We start from the raw sequence: 22,217 nt of genomic DNA, 5'->3' as shown, positions 1-22,217 counted from the left end.
AGCCTATTAGCTAAAATATTGCGAATAATTATTGTAAATATTCTATTATTGATATTTGGAAACATTAAATGTTAAAAATTATATTAAAATTAAATTATTTATTTATCACTATATAATAAATTCGGTAAATAAGTAATATTTATTTAGTCTATTGCAAATTTATTTTAATTATAGTAAACATAATTTTTAATTTAATTTATCGAATTCTATATTTTTAAACTATTAGTATCATATTTATTCACATAGGTGATATTTGAAAAGATATTATCTCTTTAGAGGCAATAACTAAATCTCTACAATTAAAGAACTAATTTTATATTGTTTTTAGGAGACAATAATTAAAGATAATAATTAAAACTTTTATCTTTTTCTTCAAGAGATAATAATTAAAATGATAACTAAAGATGATATTTATGACAATACACAACTTTTATTCCATCTCAAGTTAAGACCATTTTTTTTTTTCAAAATTTTTATTATTTTCAACTATAAATTATGTAGATCATGAAGATCAAATGCTGAAATTTTATGAAAAATACATAATGTTTTCAATTTTTAAAACTTGATCAACCATGTAGTTTATAAGGAGGATAGTCTATCTCTATATTAGATAGTTGTTAGTCTCGCCTATCTATAGGTTGAGACTATAGTTTTTGAGTCTCCTTTCTATCAATAGTTCATACTTAGGAAAATGTGCAAATGGAAAAATTATCCGTTAATCCTATGATCTCGGTTAATTTTTCTATTAAATGAATTTTTTTATTTTTTATTTTCTTTTTCTATTGGCTAGGCTTATTTTTCTGGGAGTATTTATAATTTCTTGTTAAAAAATTGGCTGAAAAGTAGAGTAGGAGATTTTAAAGTTGAGCAACTGCCATTTTTCAAATTGTTCAGTGGACAAGTGATAATTTTGAAAGGAAATATCTTCCATGTGGTGGCATTTCAAGGTACAACCTATCCTCTACTACATGTGCATGTATATAGAAAAACGTTTTAGAAGACATGGGATATCATGTGCCTTTAACTTTTCTTGAGATGACTTTACATTCAAGAAAAGAGCTTTTCACACAAGATTTCCACCAAAACTTATTTTTGATGTTGGTTCTATTTCTTATTAGGTTACTTCCCACTTCTAGAATACATTCCTTTTTGGTGTAGTATGCAGTGAAAAATTGTAATCTAAACACTTGGATTATTGCAATATGAAGGTATTGGAATAGAAGATAGTTGAAAGCCTAGCATTTGAAACACCTTTATTTATGGTCTTTTAGAGAGGGATCAAGGGATCTCCTACCATTATAAACATAACAAGACCATCAGCAAAGCCACTGGAACCATTTGTTGCAAGGAAAGGAATCGTCACCTCATAATTTTCAAAGCTAGGCATCATCTGACAAGATACTAGAATAAAACCAGGAAATCTTACTAAGGACACCTAGTATTTCTTTTCCAAACTTCTAAGTGTCACTGTAGCAAAAAGGTGCCAACTTGAAAGGAGCATTGAGGGAGATGATTTGATCTTTTTTCATAAAAGAATCATGGTGATAATTCTTTTATTAGATTTTTTATAAAATTTGTAGATTAGGAATGCTATTTTTTTTTATCAAATTTCTTGATATTCATACCATTTTAGAAAAAAAATATTATGATATGTCAAAAAATCCTAACATATCCAGGTAACTATCGGCGATTATCGATGTTGCAAGATTGATCGTAGAATTTTCCAAGCCATTTTTTTCTTGTTACTACATAAAGCCTCTAAAATGAGAAGTAGATTAAGTGGAACAAGTTAGAGTTGAGTTAATATATTCATCCAAATTTTCAAAGGTTATAGATATGTAGATTATTAAGATTAAGAAAATTGTAAGATTACATATAGATAAATTAGTTTCCATTTAATCAATAAAAAGATTATTAAGATTAAGAAAAATGTAAGGTTATAGATAAATAAATTAATTTCCATTTAATCAATAAAATTTGAATGAAGATGTTACTAAGAAGTAAAGATCAAAGTGTCATTAAATGATTGTTCCTCTTCTATGAAAAACCATGGAATGTTTGAAGAAAAGAGAAAATCATAGTTCAAATCAATTGAATATGTTGCCTCCAAATATCTAGCTTTGTCATTTTGAAAATGCATGTGCATAATTTCAAATTAACATTTTCAGCTAGATTGTCAAATTTGTGAATGCTTCTACACATCCAAGGCAAGGCTCAAATAGAGAATGCTAGATTTTTCAAAGACAACAATATAATTTTCAATTTTCAATAGGATCACTTTTATAACATTTATTTTGTTATGTATTGTACTTGCATATTTTTTTTTGTTTTGTTATATAAAATTAGAAGGAACATGTTAAGTTTTGTGTAGGAACCACTCAATAATTTTAGATAGTTATCTGCCAAAAAAATTCACATATGCATCTCTATAAAGTGGCCAAGATTGAAGTTATTGTGGTAGTCTCTATTAAAGAGAAGGAATAGGGATGGACAAAAGAAAGAAAGAGAGACAAGAAAGAACACATTATTGTATGTACTATCACTCTTTTAACTGGAGGTTATAATGTAAGATCAATGTTAGTTTCTCTTGAATAGGAGTTCAGTCTATCTTTACTACCAAAGCATTTGTAACTATAATCTCTATCGAAACCCTATTTTAAAAATGTCATTTTCTCTACAAGCATCATCTCTACATCTTAGTTGCATTTGAGCTTTCACAATATTGTGGGGACTCAAGGATGTGGAAGACTAGCTCTGGATTAGGAACTTGCTAGACTAATAGAATTTATGATTTTATGAAGGCACTATGACCAACATCTTTTTTGTTTTAGTAGAGGATTAAATACATTGGTTATATATGGTTGGAACTTGGAATGTTTTCTTTTTAGGGCGCTATTTATATCAAAACGAATGAAACAAAAATGATTGGCAATTTTTTATTCAATTTCTTGTTGTTTTGACAATTGAGTGAGAGATATTTTAGAAGTCCTTTGTTCATATTTTGAAAAACAAAAAAAAATGGTTTAATGGTAATGAATAAATAGGCTTAATTTTAAGTTGTATGTTCATATTATTCATTTTATTAAAATAGAAAGAATCAATTTACATTTTTAGAATATATTTTTAGATTAGGAATTTTTATTCTTCTATTCTAAAAATCTAAAATGACCACATTAATTAAAAAGTGAATACAACAAAGTGTATGTATTATTTTTTAAAAGAAAAACTTATGCACTTCTTGTAATCTATAATTTTATTAAAAAAATAATTATTTCTAATTTTATCATACTTAATTTTAATTAAAATCTTGTAAACATTTACAAACTACACAATCTATTTATTCATTAGGCGGAATCGAGCTCTATAGAGCTCTTGTTTATATAATAATTTGAGGCACGTAACTCTACATAATAGGTATCACCGAGATACTATCTTTGACCATCTCAAATTTTCCTTTAAAGAATTGTTGTCCGGTTATAAAATTGTTCCAATTTTATAAGCCATGATTAATTTTTGAAAACTTGCCTAGTTTTAAGCTTTAAATTGGCCTTCTTCTTTTTTCTTTTTTTTTCTCGTGAGTTTCTAAATCTTTATGTCTCCGGCTCATTCTCAGCTCTGCACAACACTTGAAATTTTTAAAATCTGGCTTCTGAGCTCCAACTTATCACAGGTTAATGGAGAGACTCAAAATACATGTTCTCAAGTCTATCATTAACCATTAACCTTTCAAAAGGTTAATGATAACGTCCAAAAAAACGATTTTCTTAACCTCTTAAAAGGTTAATGATAGCCTCCAAAAACACATTTTTCTTAACCTCTTAAAAGGTTAATAATAGCCTCCAAAACTACGTTTTTCTTAACCTCTCAAAAGGTTAATGATAACGTTCAAAAACATATTTTTCTTAACCTCTCAAAAGGTTAATGATAGCTTCCAAAAACACATTTTTCTTAACCTCTTCAAAGCGGGTGCCCAGATAGGAGGCATATTGAAGGTTACAGAAGAAAAGTAGCATACTAACAAATTTTTGAAATCTGTTTACCAAAAATGTGATTATCTGGTTTTCCTGAAGATAATTGTGATTTACCATTCCGTGATTTGGCTCTCTTTCGAGAGATTGCTCTGAAATGAGAATATGATAAGCAATGTGTAAATCCCCAACATAAATGAACAAAGTGGGCGGACTCATGATCTTAGACATGTTTCTTGGATTGCTTCAGCTCTACAATGGTCTCTTAGAAGAAGCTCAAATCTTGTTAGAGATGAAAGAGAGTTGGGAGACTAATGGTGAACTCGGAGATTGGAGAAACAGTTCAAGTGCAGAGAATGATGGTCACTGCAGCTGGACTGAAGTCACTTCTGACGCCAATTCCAATTCAATTGTTTCCCTCAAACTCCTGTCTTTGGATATCAAAGGTGAAATTCCATCTAGTTTTGGGAAATTGAGAAATCTGACTGAATTGGACTTGAGTTGGAATTATTTCGGTGGGACTTTCCCTTCTGCTCTATTCAATCTTACCCATCTGCAAATGATGAACTTGTCTCAGAATATGTTTGTTGGTTCATTGCCACAAGAAATTTATAAGCTAGAGGAACTCTTGTCTTTGGATGTTTCTAGCAACGATTTCTCTAGCGACATACCTTCTAGATTCGGAATGATGCCTAAGATTGAGGGGTGATCCGCCATGAGCTTGGGAACTTAGTAAGGCTTCAATATCTCCAGATGAAACAATGCAATTTAGAGGGAGAGATTCCGGAGTCACTAGGTAACATGACAGATTTGGTTCACTGTGATCTCTCCATAAACATGTTGTCTGGTGGAATTCTCACAAAGTTGATGTCTTTCTCCATGATCGTAAATTTCTTTCTCTACCAAAACAAGTTATCTGGGTCAATTCCAGAGAATATCAGCAAACAAATTCGCACTGAAGGGGGCTTCGTAGCTTGCACTGTGACTTCACATATATTTGCTAATGAATTTTATAAGATGTTTAGGGAGAGAAGCCAGGTTTTTCCGTGCAGTCCAGATGAGGTTGTATTGGGGAATGATTCTTAACAATCCTTGTATTGCCATCTACTATATGCATTGCTTTATTCAAATGGAGTAGAATATTTCCAATCAATTCTTTTTCATACTCCATAGTTGATGCTCTCCGGACATTGAATCAAGTCTAGCGAGAGCTTTGTTCTGATATCAAGGAGGGAAAACTTAGTGAGTGAATCATAGTGCCTTCTGTGAGAGAAGCCGTCTCTAAACTGCTTAAACCAAATCCACATTTGGCAGATGTCATCTACGAAAAATGTAAAAGACATGGAGAATTGGCATGGAATCATCCCACGGCTTTGGCCCAAGGTCAAATATATTCATTGTGTCACGACAGGTTCCATGGAGCTATACCTAAGAAAATTGAGACATTATTTAGGTGACCTACCATTGATGAGTAGAGATTACGGTGCAACTGAAGGTGGAATTGCTGCCAATGCAAATCCCACAATCCCACCAGAGAATGCAACTTTTACAGTGGTACCCAAACTTGCATATTTTGAATTCATTCCACTCCACCTGCAACATGAGAACCAGAAAATGGTTCAGAATGTAGCTAATGCCCACCATACTCAAATTGAAACTGTGGGTCTGACAGAACTAAAAATCGGGCAAGATTATGAGGCGGTGGTTACAACATGTGCTGGACTTTATAGGTACGTGCTCGGTGATGTTGTCACAGTGACTGGATTTTACAATTCTACTCCACGATACTCATACCTGTGCTGAATGAACCTCCTCCTCACATAAAACATCGATAAGATCACATAAGAAGATTTACAAATAGTCGTTGAGAGGGCTGCCAGACTAGTGAAGGGGAGGGCTTTTCTTGTAAGCTGGGCTCTTCAGATAGAAGTACTCTCACATCCTTTTTGTGGGTGTTTTCTTAACTCACAATGGATGGACTTCCACATTAGAAAGCATAAATGCAGGCGTGACAATGATTTGTTGTCTTTTCTTGTAAGCTGGGCTCCTCAAATAGAAGTACTCTCACATCCTTTTTGTGGGTGTTTTCTTAACTCACAATGGATGGAATTCCACATTAGAAAGCATAAATGCAGGCGTGACAATGATTTGTTGTCCATTCTATGCAGAACAACAGATCAAAAGTACTTATGTGAGTCAGGTTTGCAAAATTGGGATTTCAATGAATGATTATGTGACATGAGAGAGAGGAGTCAAACAAAGCATCTAGATCTTCAAATGGTAAAGCAAGAGAAAGGGAGAAAGAGAGCAATAGGCATGGGGAGTCAAGATTGTAGTATCACTATTTAGATTGCAATTAGTGCATGAGCAATGGATGTTGTGAAAGATTATTTCTTTGTCCATATTCAATATGTCCAACTTGGCGATAGTCATGAAGAAGAGTCTTATCAAGTAACACAACAAGTCAATGATTCGACCATTTGAAGATATGTTCCAAGCTATACATTTCAATTAGTGGTCATTGTTATTTGACGTTAATTAACCTCCCCAAAATCACATATTTTGGAGGTGGTTATTAACCATGAAGAGGTAGTTATTAACCTCTATGTCTATATAAGGACACTTTTTGGCTTTGTAAAGGGGACTTTTTGGTTTTAAAAAAAAAAAAGGGAACACTATGCTGAAATTTTGATTGAGAGATAAATTTTGGAAAGTATGTACACTTTTCATCTCTAAAATTGAAAAATCTCTATTATCTTCTTGGTGCAAGGAAAATGAAATGAGATGTGCTTTGGGTTTCTTATTCTAAAATCAAAATTGTTATCTGTTGTACTAAACATTCTTAGGATATTGTGCGAGTGTTTATGAATAATGAATGTGTTTGGTAATACTGGTTGCTTTCAAGCATAGTTCTTCATCACCTTTGTTATCAATCTTGTCTATCGAAGAAGGTTATAAGGGCGCGTGGTGCATTCGTGCTGAATGGTTTTCTCTTGACCTTTGAAGTTTTTAGATTCTTTATTCGAAAAACCCTTTAAAAATCACATCATACGAGGGAGCTGCCCCTCTAATCGCCAAGGAAGGCCGCATACCAAGGGCCTATCCAACTGTTGTGAATGATTTGCCACACATTTCGTTGGGCAAATTCTACTGTGACAAATCTGTTTACCAACAATAATCTAGAGTATATTTTCTTAGACATTCAATGTATTCGATGGGTTTTTCAGATACGTCGGAACATGATCAAAACTAGTATTTTTTTAGCCGATTTTCCTCACTGTTCTGACCGATTTTGATTGCATGGGGAGAAACTAATTTTATTTACCCTTTCTGGCCTCCACCCACAGCCCATTCCGCATCTATGTTTAATTCCAACACGCCAAAGTTAATAAGTTATTTCACCTCATGTAATTTTGTGAGGGCACCAGCACCTTTTCCTTTTTGGCAGCCTAAGATAACCCCGCGAAATCAGAATATTCGGACAGAAATCTCCGTCATAATAAACTTATCCGCTCAATCAAATTTTATTTTACCCACCATTATATATTTATTAACAAATTTCGTTCTCTCTCAGCAGATTTTTAATTCATGTGTGTTGTTTGCAATCTGGAAACGGGCATCTTTTTCCCGATGATTAGGATATTTGTAATTCGACTCTCCTTTTTCAGCCTTGTATACTACACCATGAGATTCGCCAAAATTTTAAAAACCCAAGAGAAAAAACAGAATTATTTGTCTGGATATCTCTTCTTTAAATATACCATCGTTCAAAATCCTTCACATTTAAATTAAAAATGATAATACATTGACTTTGAGCCGCGTATCACTAATACCGCACATGAATGCTTATATTTTAATAATAATAAATACCGATACAATAACATAGAAACTGGATACATACATATAATCAAGAAACTAAAATTATGACAAAATCTTTAATACGAAATGTATAAGATCAAACGAACCAATTAAAAATATTTCTACAACGAACTTCAATATCACAATTCTGAAGTGCAACGAGATGATATTCTCAAACGCAAGAAGATGAATATGAATACCCAGAAGAGAGAAAAAGAGGTGATCGAAACATTCTTACAGTACGAAGCAATTTTTACTCTGCATAGAAATCACCAATATTAGGTCAAACTCCCACAAAATCTGCAGTATTCTTCATATTTTCATCAGTCAACTTCAAAACTTGCAGACTCAGTGGGTACAGATCAAGCAGATGGCAGCTTGTTAAAAACACAAGCCTCCAGTGGATGGAGATTTCTTGTTACAGTTAAGAAGTTCTTGGCCTTCCACCACATGAGATGGTACGACCCTTTGAATTCTACCTACACATTTTGAATTTAATTTATTACTGTAATTGATTGACTCGCTGAATCGCTTATTTTGTAAAACTTAATTTAGAAACAAAAATTGCTAAACGAATCCTCTCCCCTTAACGGTTAATATTTAACTACAGATCCTTAGTAAGCAAAGAAAATATTAATTCCATAAAGAGGAGACGAAACAAAAGCAAAGACGATCTAGTAAGTAAAATAGGACGCAGATAAACAAGATCGAATTACATACAATCATGAGAGTGATAGAAAAGCAGCGAGATGTCTCACTTGAATTATTAATTAATTGTTCATAAATGATAGTATTGATTTTATATATACAAATCTCACAACAATTTATCTGCAAACTCGCTAAGGATTTGTAAACACAATCTGTAACTGATTGACAAGAAACTGAAAAGAAAAGACACGTGTACAATATCTATTGACAGATATTCCTATGAGCAATTTATTTCACTTATCACACAACTGAATCAGGGCGTCGATTTAAATGCCGTCTTCTTCTTGTGATGGCAGCACGCTTTCTCTGGAAATTCGCCTTCGCAACTCCGCTGTGATGGTGAACACTGCGACTCTATCGCATCCACGCTCGGACTGAGCTTTGCATGGTAATTCTTATCCCCATAATGGGCATCCAGTTTGCGGGTGCAAGAAACATTCAGAATACATGAAACAAAGAGAAGGAAGATTACCACTTTCTTAACCTGCAATGACATGTTCATCGTATTCGCAGTTTGCCCCATGGAAAAAAAAATCACAGAAATCCACAAGTGGTACGTTATGTTCAATCCTCACAATTATAGCTTTGCAACGACTGAAGATGCGATTTGATATTTGTGGCGAAGAATCAAAAGAATTGGTGCTCTAGTTATTCTTAGAAGAAACAATCGGCTTCAACGGTTTAATACTTGTCCAACATGGTTTTAATGCCTTAAATAATGCGTATACAGAGTCACCTCACATTACATGTTGTCTTTCGAAGATGTGAGAAAGGCACTTCGCGTTAATTTCCATGAAGTCTGCACAAGAGCAGAAAGAAAGTAGTGGGTTTAATCGTAGAAGTGATGAGGATGCAGTCTTAGAATCAAATTTCAACGATATTCGTGTTGAGGATTATGAAACCTTTTCCACGAAAGAAAAGAAATTGGTATAACAGGGAATACCAATTTCGGTGCAACTCTAATTCCTCTTCCACTTGCGGCACTTGTTATAAAAAGAATACGTGTATGACATTTGCCTTGTTGTATGATTCGACGTGTTTTTATGATAATGTTCAGTTTTACGCGGAGTTACGAGAAATGCATTTGAGATATCAAAGTGTCTGTCGTGAACTGTGAAAGTGGCAGGAAGGCAATGATTTTCAAATTAAAGCTTATATGCCCTCTAAATTACGTTCATGTTTTGCTCAATATCATGCGTGTGTTCAAACAGAGATCGGTTAACGCGAAAGCGTCTATGCAGCCGACTAAAATTCTGACAATAGATTTTTTTAACAATTTTTAAATTAATTTTAAAAATGATTCCAAACAGCTTTTCTAATTTTTATTTAATATTCAAATTACAATATAGGTAATTCGGTTGGTTGGCCGGTTAACACATCCTAATCTGTGTTTTTATGGTTTAGTTTTACTCTCTACTTGATCCCAGTAGTTTCTTTTGATGTACTTCAGACTTTCCAAGGAGTGCGGATGGCAAGAGAAGAAAAACGCCTTATTAAGGATTTCCATTATGTTTTGATGTCATGTTCCTTTTTAATAATAGTTTGTATTTTTATTGTAGATATTTACTAGCACTTGCACCTTTGAATGGTGCAAGAATTAAGCAGATAGTATTGTATTATTTTGATGATATTTATAGTTTATTTGAATGTTAAATATATGATATTGTATTAAATATTTGATGATATTTTATATTATATTAAATATATGATACTAATATGATATTAGTTTATTTGATATGAAATTTTGATGACATTTATCACAATATCAAATATATGTAGTGTTATATTAGAAATTAAATATTAGTATTGTTATATTTATGATTTTATAAAAAATATTAAAATTCAAATTCAAATTCTATTAAATATTATCATTGCAATGCCAAAAAAAAAAATTATCATTACAATAAAACAAATTGATTCTTTTATAATTATTAAATTTAATATACTAGTCTATCTAATAAAACTATTAAAATATAATTTCTCATATAATTGTCATTTCTTTACTGGTGAAAAGTGCACTATAGTATCTTATCATTTATTCTATTTGCCGTAGGCAATATACTATTACAATCAGTTTTACTTAAATTGTGATTAATTTTATTTACTTCAACCAATTACATTTCAGTATTTTTATTTTTGAACTTCCTTTTTAATTTTTTCTAATGTATATATGAGAGATTTTTAATTTTCAAAATCCGTAAAATTATTTTACTTCACTCTTATTGGCTCATACCTTTGGGGTGTTATAGGCAGATTTCCAGGAAGCATAACCATATTATGTGGCGATATTTTTATGAAATGAAATAGATCAAACATATTTTAATACATTTTAAAAATACTAATACTTTAAATGCTAACAATTTATGAAAAATAGAATTATTAATTTTAAAAATTATAAATTGAATATAAGAATTTTTAACATTTCAAATATTATGAAAATATTAAAATTATAATTAAATTATATTATACATTATCATTACCAATCAATAAATTAGTTGCCTTATAATTATTAATTATAAGATTTAATGTACTATTCTATCTAATTAATCTATTATCTAATTAAAACTATTATAACTTAACGGTAAATACAAGCCACTATGTGGCACTTGTTATACTTAAGTTCATTCTTTATTTAGAATTAAATATTAGTTTTCAATGAATATAGTTTTCAATGAATGTATATTGTTATGCAAGATTTTTTATTTAACTGTGTTTTCTTTAATTTTGAAATTCTACCTATAATGATCAAAAAATTAGCCTTTATATTTTTTGTTTCTTGTGTCATAGTTTGCCCATTTTTGAAACTATAAATTTGGTTTAGAACAACGTAAATGTATTTTCGAACCACTTTTCAAATGTAAAAATGACCTTAGTTAATCTTACTTGTAAGTAAATCTTATATTTTGATTCATACAAAAATAAAATTGCATTATATCATAAGAAATATATTTATTACTAAATCAATATATAATCAATCAATCCATCAATATCTTATTTGATTACCATGCAATATCTTATTTGATTACCATACATTCAGTCAAAAGGGAGTAGAGCAACATTTATGATAGCAAATAAGTACAATTATAGAAAGGAGAAATGAATTTCAAAAGATCAATAGTGTAAATTTCAATATGACAAACATTGCGCTAATATATTTTTATTTTTTAAAGTCAAAATTATATGTAAATAGATTAAATATGAAAAATTAAAATAAAAACAAAATAAAACATGAATTATTTATCAAAAAATTGAAATTAAAATTTATAAATGTTATAATAAAGGTTAAAATTGAACCATATATAATAGATTTATATAATTGTATAATTAATTACATATGCCCTTAATTTGAAGCTAGCTAATTCTATTTATTAAAAAATATTTCATTTATTTTCAATAATTCCTAATGGACTATCTTCTCCAAATTTGAAAAATGTAAGGATAAATACAAATTAATATCGTAAAGCTAAAACTAAACCAAATAGTATTCGTGCATAAAAACGTAGCCCATTTTATTATAAGACATGGTAAGAGACAAATAATTTCAGCAAAATTATCCAGATGGAAAACATTAGGCATACACCCTTACCTATCCTCTTTATGGAAAATGGCAACATAATAATAGTTGTAATAGTACAAACCAACTCCATCAAATTTCCAAGTAAGAGAAATTTTCTTGAAGGAAGCAATTGATGGATGAAATCGATGGCTGATGGTCATCGATGTAACTTTTCATTACCAACATTATAAAACGGACTATACAGCCTCATCTTTTCATGGTGCAAGGCATATCTCCACTGATAGTTAAATGCTTTTGAGGACATCAGGACAATCCGGCGACAATCTTCTTAGGAATAAGCCTATTGGCTTAAATATATTCAATTCAATTATACTAATGTTAATAATAAATAGAATTTGTACGTATTTAATTTTATTTTAATTTTATCATTTTAAGTTAGATATTTACTCATTTCTAACTTAAAGGTATTTGTGTCTCTTTTCAAGAGCATTTAAACTTAGCATATTGCTCTAATGCTAGAATTCTTAATGTAAATAGATGTATCTATATGCTTTGTCATGTGTCTTGAATTAAAAAGGTCTTGCTTGACTTGAGCCTACAAGATGGTCTCTTCAAAGTGCATCTCTCAAAGGATTTATAGAAAATGGCATGCACCTAATTATCCAAGTGAAGTACAATAATTGTTTCACTTTTAAAATTTATTTTGTCCTTACTAACAATTTTAATCCTCTAAGCATAAAATCTATGATTGTCCTTAGGCGTCTCCCTTTTCTAAATTTACCACACTTCTAGGTATGTACCTCTTGTCAAGGTGGTCTATAGCTATGATTCACAAGAAAATGAGCCTATTAATAATGCACCCTAATTGTCATTTTTAGGTACTCATAAGCTTGTTCTAAAAAAATTGAAGCATAATTTAGAAAACGCAATTCATAAAAATGCAAACTAATCTTCCCTCAATAATATAATAGCCCTGGCTTTGTCATTTGTATTACTCCAATCCAATAAATTACTTGTATTTGTTGGTGGGTTATTTCTCCACTTGCTAAACCCCACAAATTCATATTCATTCATCGCATTTGGTTTTTTATTCTCCAACTTTAAAAATTAAAAACCAAACTATTTATCTAATAGAATCTTCATTTTAGAATATACAAAGTAAACACAACATTATATCTCCAAAATATCAACAATTTCATCAAAATACTATGAATATAACTCTATGATCACTTTAATCATGTATATCTCTTATGCATTCTTAGTTATATTTTCCTCACTTTATTTTATAAGAGATAACTAGGGCTAAATCTTAAATATCACACCATTCTTATAGCTATGCCTACATAATCATCATAAACTTCCCCAAATGAATGAACTCTTGATGTGGATCATTTTGAGTAGATATTGATCCTTTGAGTGTTTTAACTCCGCATTTTATATTTTACCTTTCCTTTCTTTCTCTGTGGATATTATTCTAAAATAAATTGTCTTCTTCTATCCACACTCACCACATTATACATTCAACAAAAATAATGGTTATCAATATTCAAACATAATTTGGAGACTCGTGTTTCCTTTGCATGGACTCATTAATTTGTAAAGAAACTCCAATGTGGAGATTAATATGATCAAAGGTATGTTTCTAGATTGTTAAGGACTTGGCTAGAGGTGACCAATGATAATGTTTTAATTGCTCTCTTGAATAAAAGTCTGGTATATCATTCCCAAATGATAGACTGATAGAATTATCTTTATTGGTAAATATATAGGAACTTTATAAAAAAAATATGGTTTTGGAGTTAAAATAAAGTACCTAGTTGGTCTTGAGATTTAAAACAAATGGCATATAGCTATTCAAGTTTCAACTAGAAAATAAATTGATGAGTATTTTATAGGTTTTCTTCAAGATACAATATGCACACAACTAGTTTCCTTGGCTAAGAGACTCACTTCCAATCCACCATATAAAATTTCTTCTTGTTTCTTGATCCATGGTTGAGATTTTGGTATCTTATGAAAGAGAAAAAGTGAAATAATAAATGGTAAATATAGTTAATGTTGCATTACTATTAGCCTATTTTTAAAAATAAAATTGGAAGAACACAAAACTAGAAACTATAATATTTGTTTTCCATAAATCATGACTCACAAATATAGCGAAGAGGAATCTATATGTAAATGAGGCAACAAGATGTTACGATTAAATCAAGTAGGATTAAATAGACTGAACCCAACAATAAAACTAGCATCAAGTCAAAGTGATAAGAAGAAAGTAATTTAAAATAATTGAATTCAAATAGAATTTTAATGGAGCTAAAATAATAGGAAATATGGGATCCAAAACTAACACAACTTACATTTTAAAAATAAAGTGGCAAATGTGGTAACCACAAACCAACAACTAGAAAGAAATCATTCCACCAGAGAATGAAGGGCCAAGGAAGAAGAAGACTTCTAGAACATTTTGAAAGGAATCATAAAACATCAAACAATAAGGACCACCCTTTAGATTATTCCTAGAGAATGGAGGAGGAAACCTCTAGATTAAACCCTTACTCTAGTAGAAACATCTAAGGAAAGGAAGCATACTACCACAAGAAATATCCATCCACATATAAATAAATACCTCCATAGAATTATCCTCTTGTGAAGTGAGAACCAAAGGAAAAAAAATAAACCCACCCCTAGACATAACTACCACAAGAGAACTCGCCTTAATTGGTTTTGATTCCACCTTAGCAATAGTCAAAGAAACAAGAATATAGAGGAGATGAAACAAATGCCACTATAGAAGATGGAAAACAACCAAATAGATTATAGATTATTCTTATAATAGGAAAAAATTATGGTCTCCACCCAACTTGTGGACAAGGACCCTATCACAAACCTAGCATTGAACAAATAAACACAAAAGGAAAAAATAAAAAATAAAAAATAAAACTACACCCAAAAATCTTAGAAGGACAAATACCAAAAATGAAATAGGTGCTATGAAAGAAGTCCTTCCTCCACATGAAAAGAGGAAGGAAAACACTAAAATTAAGAGGGAAACAAAAGTGTCCCCTTGAGAGTACATGTGATCCAAAATAGGAATTCATACTACAATGCTTGGTGTAGAACCTATGGTATTTTGATTTAGTTAAAAATAATAGAAATGCAGCAATAGATTTTTGCAACCCAAAAATTGATCCATTGAATTCAAAAATAGCCCCATTTATACAAATTTAATGGATCCCAAGGGTTACCATTATCCCTTGGAAACATGAATAAAAATTTCACTAGTTATTTAATTACAAAATAAACTTTAAAAACTATTAAAACTATAAGAAAAAATCTATATTAAAATTTATGTTTACTTCTAGAAGTAATAACTTTCTACTTGGAGCTCAAAATCATGAACTATTTGATACTCTAGAAAGATATCTAAAATTTCTACATTCAATTCAGAAGGTTTAAGTAAAGGTATTTTTCCCATTTCTATGAATCCAAGTGACTTTAATATCACACATGGAAACTAATTAAACGGTATGACTATGACCATATTTTTGTGATTTTTTACTCATATTTGGACATAGATGTGAGAATCAAAGAACTTAAACAAGTATTTAAGATGGAAATTAAATCTTTAGCTTAATTATTGCAAATGATGAAGCTTGAAGAAAGCAAAAAGACATTAAAAACAAGATTTAGAAAAGGTCTACATATCATATTTATCATTTTTTTATACACATTCCATTATGTCATACTTGTCTATATGTGTATGCATTCTTTACATAGTCCTAGTAGTATTTATACTTTTATCAAAAAACCTTGTCATTTACTCAAAGAGAAAGTGACAAGCTTTCAACCATTTCATAGGTCATTTTCAATCGAAAATAACAAAATTCCACAAGCATTGATTCATGCAATGTGGTGCTCCGCCTTCAAAACATCAACAAATAATTTATATCCAAGTTTTCCATAACATCTTCAATTTTCTCCTCAAAATCTTTAGTTCCATCCCAAATTCTTCAAAAAGAACTTGAAGTTATTCTTTCTCCTTTTCTCTCTTGTGAATGACCATATAACTCATGAAAGTCATATAATATGTCGAAATAATTCAAGAAGCTTGCAATAGACCTGTCGAAATGACATTTCACTCTTCCTCTTCTTCTTCATGTAGGTTATACTACAATGTAGGGTAGGGATTATCATTTTAAGATCCTCAATTTAAAGAAACCCCATTATAACCATCAAGATATTCATGGATAAAAACTAGTGTTGTGGCCAACTTTTGAAAAAACATTATCAGCAACTTCATGCCAATATTAATCTGAACAACTTGCTCGCTCAAAGTACCTAGTCCTTGGAAATGAAAATCTAATGATCACAATTCACATGTTCTTGATGGGTCACACATATTTCAATTCATTTTATCATTCCAATGGCATGATGCATTTAGTGACATTCCTTTCATTATAGATTTTAATCCTCTGTAAAATCTAAGTGGTGATTTTTTTGTCTCGTCAATTAAATCTACACCCTTAATCCTATATTCATTATACTCCATTTTTTAGGGTAATTATATTATTGTAGTATCACTGTACTCAACCATTCCTCAGTGTGAAACCCATAGTGATTCTATTTAATAGACCTCAAGAAATCCCCCTTCCAAAATAGTGACATCACTATTTTATAAACCCTTAATGATGCAATCTATAAAATAACAATGAATGAATTTTCAATAGGTATATACAAAATGAAGAAGTTCATCAAATAGAAGAAACTCCATCCCTAGCAAAAAGAAATATAGGGGAAAGGAAATCCCTAATGCAAGACAAGATGCTTGAACACCAAAACAAGGAAGTCTAGAGCAAAGAGTGATAAAGGAAGAAGGTAAGGAGGCCAAATCTAACCTAGAAAAATATGCCATATGAGATGAAGCACAACCCAAATAAAGACTAAGGGCCCAATAATGGGCACATAAAGTGGGAGACACCAAATACCAATGTTGAGACCGCCTTTAGAAACAAACAAAGAACCAAAACATTTCCCTAAGAATTTGATAAGAAGGAATTAGGTACTCAAAGACTAGAAAGAATAAAAGTTGAGGGTTTCCATTCCCTCTTTTATCGCCTACCCTATTTTTTTATCCACCTCCAATATTACCATTTGTCAGATACCTAGAGAATCTTTCCATAAAAGTGGGATATTTTTCATTTCATTTTTAATTAACATATGTGAACCTTGGTTGTAAGCTCTATAGGAAATAATTCTCATTCATTCACCAAGTGTGAAGATCAAAAGCTCTAAATAAATTTTTTACATTTGAACCTTAGTTGTTAGATTTATAGGAAAAAAAACTAATAAAAACTTTAATAGAAGGAGAAAAGAAGGTAATTTATTAATGAAAGCTAGTCTAATATGTATATGGACCCTAATGATAAAATATTAATGGCACCTTATAAACTATTATACAAAAATATTGGAACAAAAAATGAAAGAAAAAAAAATTGTAATAAAAAGAGAAAATAAACTAATGTTAACAAAAAATAATCTTTGTTCTAGTTTTTTGGTTTTTTGTTTCCTCGCCATGGGCCTATTGTCGAGGGTTGGCTTTTATTAAGCAGTTTCACTGATGCTGGACTTTTTTGAATATTTATATTTTTGATATGTTGTAAAAACTTTCAAGTTTCAGGATCCCTATAAAACCTGTTTTACTTAATCAAAAATAAATAAATAAAATCTAATATTCATGAGCCCTAATGACAATAGATTGATGTCCCTCACTTAATATAAATAGGTCAAGACAATAATTTCTCTAAGCTTATCAAATGTTTATTTTCACAATACCTTGGTAAGAGTATTATTTGATTGATCTATAGTGGGACAATATTTGAGGTGCATGAATTTCCAAAGTAAAACTCAAAGTAACCCAAAATAGCTATTTAGTAGATTCTTAACAACTTAATGATTATTTTTCTTTTCTTATCAATAAGACAATTGATAGTTTAAAACCTAAATACTAGGAAGCTATGAAATTTAACATGTACTTCCTCATTTCTCCATAGAATTCAAAACTTCAAAATATTTTGGAAAGATAATAAACAGAGATAAAGTCTAGAAAGGAATTTAAAATATAAATAAGAAATGAGACTAGTTTTTCTAATATCAACCTTATGTTTAGAGTAGTAGTCTAGATGGTAGATAGTCTACACAACAAAGACAAAAACATACTTAAACTAGTTTTAAACCACCAATATCGATGTTAAATGTTATTATAGAGTTTCAATTTACCACTCTCTAAAATATTAAGGTTACCAAATTGATCACACCATTTCTAAAAACCTTTATAGTACAACACTAATCAATTCAAAGCTATTGTTTTTACCTAATTCCACTTATATCATTTAATCAAGAGGATGTATGGTTACATTCGGATGAATCCAACTTTTATCACCATAGCTTTCTTAATGGAATCATTTATAGTGATGTGTGGACTATATTTTGTTAGTTGACCTAAGAAGATTTCATTTTTCACCATACATAGGAAAGTAACACCATCCACAATAAAGTAACACCATCCATGCCAATACAAAATTGTTGCCTATTTTATGCTTCTTTGAGACACTAACAATTACTATATGAAATCAGACTGTGTCAAAACACGAGTAGGTGATACATTTTAATTTTGATATCTTGAATAGAAAATGAGGTAGAGCCCTCTTATGAGTAGGGATGACAACCATCTTGATAGATATCCATTTCCAAGCATGCTTTGAAAGGCATTTGTACCCATTTTCTACAAGTTCAATTTATGCCTAGGAGGCAAGATATTATTTTATATTCAAATAAAGGTTTCTAAAGCCTTTTCAATATACCTATTTCAAAAAAATTCTTCTACCAAGGCATTCCATAGCTCTATATTACTTTGAAGCATTTGTCAAATAGTTTATAGGAATTACATATGCTTCCTTATTTTTATTCGTGTTTCCTATATAAATGCGTGGAAAAAAAGAGAGGCTTTAACATCTAGTTGAGCTACCATGGAGCATGTTTCTCACTTGCGGTTCTTATCTTTCCCCTCTACCATCAACCCCTTGTTTTATTTATTAAATATTTACTTAAATGTCTCTTAGCCAACTTGAAATTGTAAACACATAGCTGGAAAAACACCAATTTTCACCCAAAATATTTTAACAACAATCATAGTACTTGACTTTTTAGCTCATTATGTTTCTCTATTGTACCCTTTACTCCACCTTTAACCTGCAACTCTTTTGTAATGGGCACCCCTGGATGTCCCAAAAAACTAAACCAAATTGCTGAAAGGAATTATGTCAAACAGTTTGCATTCAACTTCTTAAAACCCCTTATAACTCCAGAAATCAAACGTTCATTTGTTTATTGTGTTTCATGCATGGAATTGGTATCATACAACATAAACAAGAAAGGAACTACAATAATATGCAAAGTGAAAATGAACTGCTGCTAATAAAATGTTATTTTCAGAATTCATAAAACCAAATACATGGCAGATTTATCAACTCACTAATTACTTCAGCAATATTGTCATAATACTCCAGCCCATGCTTACAAACTTGTTGCTACAATACTTCGTCCTTCAATCAGTCCACTACCTTCGTAATACCATTCCCTCAAAGCGGCATAAGCGTCAAACAAGTAGTGAAGAAGATATGAGGAAAATACCAAATCTGCCTGTAGCCGAAAATGCAACTAAACTGCCTGATAATGAAGCCGATAACAAAGAATTCCAAAGGCCAAACCCCAAGGGAATGACGTCTAGAATGTTACAAGAGAGGATAAATGTCCTCAAATGCCAAGAACGGAGCTGCAACTCACACACCAATCTCTTCTCATATTCAACCTCCTAATGAAGCCACAGATGCTTCCTTTTATTCTATTCCCACGGGTCCGCTCAACTCATATGGGCAATGTGGGATAAAAGATGTGTAATATAAAACATATATTAAAATACCCCTTATGTCTCCCTTGGGTACACATCACCATAAAATAAATATTAAAGTAACACTTTAATATTTTACAATTAAATTAGACGTTACTTTAATAAAACTTCAGGCATTAAAATGTATTAGCAATCGAACTTCGAATAATGCGAGTGATAGCTCATCGGAAAACTCTCACCGAGGAGTATCGAATCCAATCACCAAAATTGACCTGCACTGTGTCCTGCCGACTTACTAAAAATAGTAAGTATGCCTGAAACTGAGTAAATCAACTTCGTTTTGGCCCAAACTGGAAATGACTAGGCCAAAACACTCCAAGATCCCATTAAACCCTTCGTTAGCCCTCGGAACCATGTAGAACAAGGCTAACACACACACACTTGGTCGACTGCTAAAATGGGGACATTACAGTCCGCCCCCCTTGAAATTGCTTGTCCTCAAACAATCTCAGTCCAGCCTGCTGAATAACCTGCTCACTCTCCCATGTAGAATCTTCCTCCGGCAGGTCTTTCCATCTGACCAAATACTCCTTCACTATCCTGCTTCTAAGCTTCCTCTCTCTGGTATCCAGAATAGCCTCAGGTACTAACACAAGCTTCCCCTCCTCATCCAAAGGGGGTAAATCTGCAAAAGGCACTACACTCTGACCAATGGCTTTCTTAAGCCTAGACACATGAAACACATTGTGCACTCGATTGCCTTCTGGAAGGTCAAGCTCATAGGCGACTTTGCCCACTTTGCGAATCACCCTGTATGGACCATAAAATCTAGGTTTCAACTTTTCAACTCCGCTGTTCTTGAGCGATGACTGTCTATATGGTTGTAGCCTCAAGTAAACCATATCCCCTACCTCGAAGCTACGCTCTATTCGGTGCTGATCAGCATACAATTTCTGTTGATTCTGGGCCTGTTGTATATTCTCTTTGAGCACTTTCAGGATGTCCTGACTATCCTGCAATAAGTTGTTGGCTTTGGGCACTCTACTGTCCCCCAAAACTAAATCCATGAAGCTAGGTGCTTCATAACCATAGAGTGCCATGAAAGGAGTCATCTTGATGGACATATGATAAGTGGTGTTATAACAATACTCTCCCATATGCAACCATCTGATCCAAGCCTTTTGTTGTGTAGTTACATAGTTCCTCAAATATCCTTCCGCCCATTTATTCACAATCTCTGTTTGCCCATCTGTTTGCGGATGATAACTAGTGCTAGGTGTAAGATCTGTACCACACAACCTAAACAACTCTTGCCAAAAAACACTCATAAACTTACTATCCCGGTCGCTGACAATGAATCTGGGCAACCCATGTATCCTGAATATCTCTTTAAAGAAAAGCTCTGCCACCTATGCTGCTGTGTAAGTGGACGGAATAGCAATGAAGTGAGCAAACTTCGTCAAGCGGTCCACCACCACATAGATGCAATCCCTTCCCTGTACTCGTGGTAAACCAGTGATGAAGTCCATCGAAATACTTTCCCATTTCCTATCAGGAATGGGCAAGGGCTGTAATAAACCTGTAGGAAATGTGTGTTCTCCCTTATTCTGTTGACAAACCACACACTCCCTGACATACCTCTGAACATCATCCTTGAGCCCTTTCCATGAAAACTGCTCTCGGATCTGCCTGTAGGTCTTGAAGACCCCCGGATGTCCAGCTGTGGGTGCATCATGAAATGCCTTCAGTATCGCCTCTCTCAAATGTGATGATGGAATCAAATAAACCCTGTCCTGAACTCTGATCAATCCATCTATCACCTCATAGCGATCATCCTGTATGGTACTTGAAATCAATCTAGAAGCCCAAGCATCTCCGACATACTCTGCTATAATCCGATCTCTCCAATCTCCTGAAATCTCTGCCAGAGCACATAAGTGAGGTCTCCGAGATAAGGCATCAGCCACCACATTTTTCTTACCTTTGACAAACTCTATGTCAAAGTCATAAGCCTGCAATTTAGTCACCCATTTTTGTTGCCGATCATTAAGATCACACTGGCTCATGAAGTATTTAATACTGTTGTGATCAGTCTTGATCACAAAACGTCCACCTACCAAATATGATCAAAATTTGGCCAATGCATGCATTATGGCCAACATCTCTCGGTCATAGACAGAATAACTTTTCTCAACTCCTCGGAGCTTCCTACTCTCGAATGCAATGGGATGCTTCTCCTGCATCAATACTGCTCCAATCC

At 32.1% G+C, this 22,217-nt stretch overlaps 1 pseudogene; it reads left to right on the top strand.

Annotated features, from left to right (window-relative positions):
• The first annotated feature begins 4,769 nt into the window (after window positions 1-4,769).
• On the top strand, window positions 4,770-6,197 carry LOC149560660 (jasmonoyl--L-amino acid synthetase GH3.5 pseudogene; annotated as a pseudogene).
• The last annotated feature ends 16,020 nt before the right edge of the window (window positions 6,198-22,217 follow it).

This window comes from Cupressus sempervirens, chromosome 4, assembly GCF_028749045.1.
Source record: "Cupressus sempervirens isolate cs-2001-9-10 chromosome 4, ASM2874904v1, whole genome shotgun sequence".
Lineage (NCBI taxonomy): Eukaryota > Viridiplantae > Streptophyta > Pinopsida > Cupressales > Cupressaceae > Cupressus > Cupressus sempervirens.
This window is presented reverse-complemented; position numbering and strand designations above follow the sequence as displayed.